This window comes from Pristiophorus japonicus, chromosome 30 (genome assembly GCF_044704955.1).
Source record: "Pristiophorus japonicus isolate sPriJap1 chromosome 30, sPriJap1.hap1, whole genome shotgun sequence".
Lineage (NCBI taxonomy): Eukaryota > Metazoa > Chordata > Chondrichthyes > Pristiophoridae > Pristiophorus > Pristiophorus japonicus.
In genome coordinates, this window is record NC_092006.1 from 890,434 (window position 1) to 897,214 (window position 6,781).

The window sequence follows — 6,781 nt, forward strand, 5'->3', positions numbered from 1 at the left end:
AGCAATGCGTACAGTATTTGTAATAAAACAGGTGAACTGGGGCCGATAATACGTTGTGGAGAACTAGATATAAGAATAGCTGAGACTGGAAATTAAACATTGCAGGGTATTTCTTTCTCATATTCGTTCATGGGATGTGGGTGTCGCTGGCAAGGCTGGCATTTATTGGCCATCCCGAGTTGTCCTCGAGTGGCTTGCTGGGCCATTTCAGAGGGCCATTGCTGGGTCTGTGGTTAGGTATAGGTAAGGTAAGGGAGGCAGATTTCCTTCCACATTCGTGAACCAGCTGGGTTTTTATGACAATCTGGTAGTTTCATGGTCACTGTTACTGATGCGAGCCTTTTTTTAAATTCCAGACTTATTTAATTAACTTAATTTAAATTCCCCAGCTGCCATGCTGGGATTTGAACTCTTGTCTCTCCAGTAACTGCTTTAGGAAAAGGGGGAAATGGAGTAGCTGTAGTTATTAGAGTAATAATGCCATGGAAAACGTGATGAGTAAGACAGAAATAGAATCCATATGATGGAGATAAAAGATAATAAAAGGCTCACTCACCCGAATCGGGTTAGTCAACAGACTAATAGAAAGGAGGTGGAGAAGAATATGCAAACAATTAGGGGGAAAAAAAATCAATAATAATCATTGTCCAGAAGAGGTAGGTAAAGGGGATAAGGGAATTAGTGTGTACAGGACTCCTTTCTAACCCAGTATGTAAGAAATCCAACAAGGGACTAGTTCTACTAATGGAGAATGAACCAGAACGGATAAGAGAAGTAAAAATAGGGGAACAGTGAGGAAGATAGTTTTTACATATTTGTTCATGGGATATGGGTGTCACTAGCAAGGGCAGCCTTTATTGCCCATCCCTAATCGCCCTCGAACTGCTGCAGTCCCACAGTGCTGTTGGGGAGGGAGTTCCAGGATTGTGACCCAGCGACGATGAAGGGATGGTGAAATATTTCCACGTCAGGATGGTGTGTGACTTGGAGGGGAATTTGGAGGCTGCCCTTGTCCTTCTGGGTGGTAGAGGTCGCGGGTTTTTGAGATGGTGTTGAAGAAGCCTTGGCGAGTTGCTGCAGTGCATCTTGTCGATGGTACACACTGCAGCCACGGTGCGCCGGTGGTGGAGGGAGTGAATGTTGAAGTGGTGGATGGGGAGCCAATCAGTGGGCTGCTTTGTCCTGGATGGTGTCGAACTTGAGTGTTGTTGGAGCTGCACTCATCCAGGCAAGTGGAGAATATTCCATCACACTCCTGACTTGTGCCTTGTAGATGGTGGAAAGGCTTTGGGGAGTCAAGAGGTGAGACACTGCAGAATACTCAGCTTCTGACAGTATATGGCTGGTCCAGTTAAGTTTCTGGTCAGTGGTGACCCCCAAGATGTGGGGTATTCAGCGAGGGTAATCCGTTGACTGTCACTGGAAGATGGTCACTGCCTGGCACTGTTGTAGTGTGGATGTTGATTGCCATTGACCAGCCCAAGTCTGAATGTTGACCAGATCATGCTGCATGCGGCCATGGACTGAATTCATTATCGAAGAAGTTGCAAATGGAACTGAACACTGCAATCATCAGCAAAGTCGTAAGCATAGAATCATAGAATGGTTACAGCATCGAAGGAGCCATTCGGCCCAGCAAGCCTGTGCATTTCAACTAGTCCCACTCCCCGCCCTTTCCCTGGAGCCCTGCAAATCTCTCTCCTTCAGCTACTTATCCAATTCCCTTTTGAAAGCCACGATTGAGTCTGCCTCTACCACCCTCTCAGGCAGCGCATTCCAGATCCCAACCACTTACTGCATAAAATAATATTTTCTTCACATTGCCTTTGTACCTTCTGCCAATCACTGTAAATCTGTGTCCTCTGGTTCTCGACCCTTCCACCAATGGGAACAGTTTCTCTCGATCTACTCTGTCCAGACCCCTTGTGAATTTAAACACCTCGATCAAATCTCCTCTCAACCTTCTCTGCTCCAAGGAGAACAACCCCAGCTTCTCCAGTCTATCCATGTCACTGGAACCATTCTTGTAAATCCCTTCTGCACCCTCTAAGGCCTTCACATCCTTCCTAAAGGACAGTGCCCAGAATTGGACACACTACTCCAGTTGAGGTTGGACCAGTGTTTTATAAAGGTTTATCATAATTTCTTTGCTTTTGTACTCTATGCCAATTTATGAAGCCCAGGATCCCGTATACCTTTTTTAACCGCTTTCTCAACCTGCCCTGCCACCTTCAACAATTTGTGCCCTTATACCCCCGGTCTCTCTGTTCCTGCAACTCCTGTAGAATTGTACCCTTTAGTTTATATTGCCTCTCTTCGTTCTTCCTACCAAAATGTATCACTTCGCACTTTTCAGCGTTAAATTTCATCTGTCACGTGTCCGCCTATTCCATCAGCTTGTCTATGTCCTCTTGATTATCCCCACATCTGACATAGAAACATAGAAAATAGGTGCAGGAGTAGGCCATTCGGCCCTTCGAGCCTGCACCGCCATTCAATGAGTTCATGGCTGAACATGCAACTTCAGTACCCCATTCCTGCTTTCTCGCCATACCCCTTGATCCCCCTAGTATTAAGGACTACATCTAACTCCTTTTTGAATATATTTAGTGAATTGGCCTCAACAACTTTCTGTGGTAGAGAATTCCACAGGTTCACCACTCTCTGGGTGAAGAAGTTTCTCCTCATCGCGCTCCTAAATGGCTTACCCCTTATCCTTAGACTGTGACCCCTGGTTCTGGACTTCCCCAACATTGGGAACATTCTTCCTGCATCTAACCTGTCGAAACCCATCAGAATTTTAAACGTTTCTATGAGATCCCCTCTCATTCTTCTGAACTCCAGTGAATACAACCCAGTTGATCCAGTCTTTCTTGATATGTCAGTCCCGCCATCCCGGGAATCAGTCTGGTGAACCTTCGCTGCACTCCCTCAATAGCAAGAATGTCCTTCCTCAAGTTAGGAGACCAAAACTGTACACAATACTCCATGTGTGGCCTCACCAAGGCCCTATACAACTGTAGTAACACCTCCCTGCTCCTGAAATCAAATCCCCTCGCTATGAAGGCCAACATGTCATTTGCTTTCTTAACCGCCTGCTGTACCTGCATGCCAACCTTCAATGACTGATGTACCATGACACCCAGGTCTCGTTGCATCTCCCCTTTTCCTAATCTGTCACCATTCAGATAATAGTCTGTCTCTCTGTTTTTACCACCAAAGTGGATAACCTCACATTTATCCACATTATACTTCATCTGCCATGCATTTGCCCACTCACCTAACCTATCCAAGTCACTCTGCAGCCTCATAGCATCCTCCTCGCAGCTCACACTGCCACCCAACTTAGTGTCATCCGCAAATTTGGAGATACTACATTTAATCCCCTCGTCTAAATCATTAATGTTCAATGTAAACAGCTGGGGCCCCAGCACAGAACCTTGCGGTACCCCACTAGTCACTACCTGCCATTCTGAAAAGTACCCATTTACTCCTACTCTTTGCTTCCTGTCTGCCAACCAGTTCTCAATCCACATCAGCACACTACCCCCAATCCCATGTGCTTTAACTTTGCACATTAATCTCTTGTGTGGGACCTTGTCGAAAGCCTTCTGAAAGTCCAAATACACCACATCAACTGGTTCTCCCTTGTCCACTCTACTGGAAACATCCTCAAAAAATTCCAGAAGATTTGTCAAGCGTGATTTCCCTTTCACAAATCCATGCTGACTTGGACCTATCATATTACCTCTTTCCAAATGCACTGCTATGACATCCTTAATAATGGATTCCATCATTTTACCCATTACCGATGTCAGGCTGACCGGTCTATAATTCCCTGTTTTCTCTCTCCCTCCTTTTTTAAAAAGTGGGGTTACATTGGCTGCCCTCCACTTCATAGGAACTGATCCAGAGTCGATGGAATGTTGGAAAATGACTGTCAATGCATCCGCTATTTCCAAGGCCACCTCCTTAAGTATTCTGGGATGCAGTCCATCAGGCCCTGGGGATTTATCGGCCTTCAATCCCATCAATTTCCCCAACACAATTTCCCGACTAATAAGGATTTCCCTCAGTTCCTCTTTCTTACTAGACCCTCTGACCCCTTTTATATCCGGAGGGTTGTTTGTGTCCTCCTTAGTGAATACCGAACCAAAGTACTTGTTCAATTGACCTGCCATTTCTTTGTTCCCCGTTATGACTTCCTCTGATTCTGACTGCAGGGGACCTACGTTTGTCTTTACTAACCTTTTTCTCTTTACATATGTATAAAAACTTTTGCAGTCCATCTTAATGTTCCCTGCAAGTTTCCTCTCGTACTCTATTTTCCCTGCTCTAATCAAACCCTTTGTCCTCCTCTGCTGAGTTCTAAATTTCTCCCAGTCCCCGGGTTCACTGCTATTTCTGGCCAATTTGTATGCCACTTCCTTGGCTTTAATACTATCCCTGATTTCCCTTGATAGCCACGGTTGAGCCACCTTCCCTTTTTTATTTTTACGCCAGACAGGGATGTACAATTGTTGTACTTCATCCATGCGGTCTCTAAATGTCTGCCATTGCCCATCCACAGTCAACCCCTTAAGTATCATTCGCCAATCTATCCTAGCCAATTCACGCCTCATACCTTCAAAGTTACCCTTCTTTAAGTTCTGGACCATGGTCTCTGAATTAACTCTTTCATTCTCCATCCTAATGTAGAATTCCACCATATTATGGTCACTCTTCCCCAAGGGGCCTCGCACAACGAGATTGCAAATTAATCCTCTCTCATTACACAACACTCAGTCTAAGATGGCCTCCCCCCTAGTTGGTTCCTCGACATATTGGTCTAGAAAACCATCCCTTATGCACTCCAGGAAATCCTCCTCCACCGTATTGCTTCCAGTTTGGTTACCCCAATCTATATGCATATTAAAGTCACCCATGATGAGGATATGATACCTGAAATAAATATTTGATAGAAAATTGTATTAAATGGAACTAAAAGTGCAACTGGCAGGCATCCCATAATACTGAAGGAGTTGGGAGGAGTGAGGGAAGAGGCTGTGAAATGTTACACCCTGAAAGGGTTAGGGTTAGAGCTCTAGTACAGAGTAAAGCAAGCTCAGCAGCAAAGGGAAAAGTATTACAGATCTAGTAAAGGAAAGGAAAGTGAATACACATTAAATGATGGGACACTGAGAAGTGTAGAGGGACCTTGGAGTGTATGTCCACAGATCCTTGAAGGTAGCAGGCCAGGTGGATAAGGTGGTTAAGAATGCGTATGGAATACTTGTCTTTATTAGTCGAGGCATACAATACAAGAGCAGGGAGGTTATGCTTGAACTGTATAAAACACTGGTTAGGCCACAGCTGGAGTACTGTGTGCAGTTCTGGTCACCACATTACAGGAAGGAAGTGATTGCATTGGAGACGGTACAGAGGAGATTTACCAGGATGTTGCCGGGAGTGGAGAATCTTAGCTATGAGAACAGATTGGATAGGCTGGGTTTGTTTTCCTTGGAACAGAGGAGGCTGAGGGGAGACCTCATTGAGGTATATAAAATTATGAGGGGCTTAGATATAGTGATAGAAAGGGCCTATTTCCCTTAGCAGAGCGGTCAACAACCAATGGGCATAAATTTAAAGTAATTGGTAGAAGGTTTAGAGGAGATTTGAGGGGAAATTTCTTCACGCAGTGGTTTTGGGGATCTGGAATTCACTGCCTGAAAGGGTGGTAGAGGCAGAAACCCTCACCACATTTAAAAAGTAGTTGGATGTGCACCTGAAGTGTAGTAGCCTGCAGGGTTATGGACCAAGAGTTGGAAAGAGGATAGCCTCTTGTTGGCCGGCACGGACACAATGGGCCGGAATAGCCTCCTTCTGTCCTGTAAACTTTTATGATAGGGTTAGGGGTCTCGTATAGATTGTAGAGGGTTAGGGGTCAACTGTATAGAGTGTAGACTCTCTGCTCCATCTGGGTTGAGCCTCCAGAGCCAGTGAGACAGGATGAAATGTGGGTTAGCAATAGAGTATGAGTGTAGAGTATAGTGTGCAGAGTGTTAAACATAGAAAATAGGTGCAGGAGTAGGCCATTCGGCCCTTTGAGCCTGCACCGCCATTCAATGAGTTCATGGCTGAACAATTATGGGATGAGTGTAGAGTATAGACTCAAGGTTAGGGTTAGGGGTGTAGTTTATAGAGGGTTAGGGTTAGAGCTCTGCTGTACAGAGTTAGGGGTGTAGTGTATAGAGGGTTAGGGTTAGAGCTCTGGTGTAGAGGTTTAGCTCTAATGCAGAGTTATAGTGTTAGAGGGTTGGAGCTCTGGTGTAGAGGTTTAGCTCTAATGCAGAGTTATAGTGTTAGAGGGTTAGAGCTCTGGTGTAGAGGTTTAGCTCTAGTGCAGAGAATAGTGTTAGAGGGTTAGAGCTCTGGCTCTAATGCAGAGTAGAGGGTTGGAGCTCTGGTGTAGAGCGCAGGATGCAGATGACAGGATACAATGTGAGTTAGGGTTAGAGCTGTAGTGCAGGGTGTAGAGGGTTAGAGTTAGGGTGCAGAATGCAGAATGTAGAGTTAGGATGCAGAATGCAGAGTGCAGGGTTAGAGATCTGGTGCAGAGTGTGGATTATTAAAGTTCTGGAGCAGAGGGTACAGACACAGGATGAAATGGAGAAGGTTGTTGCCCGGCAACCACGAGCTGCATCGAAAGTCGCGTGACACTGAGTTGACGTCAGTCACCCATACAAAGCTTGATGATGTGTCATGCAGCTACTTATATATGGTGCCGCCCCTTTTACCCATC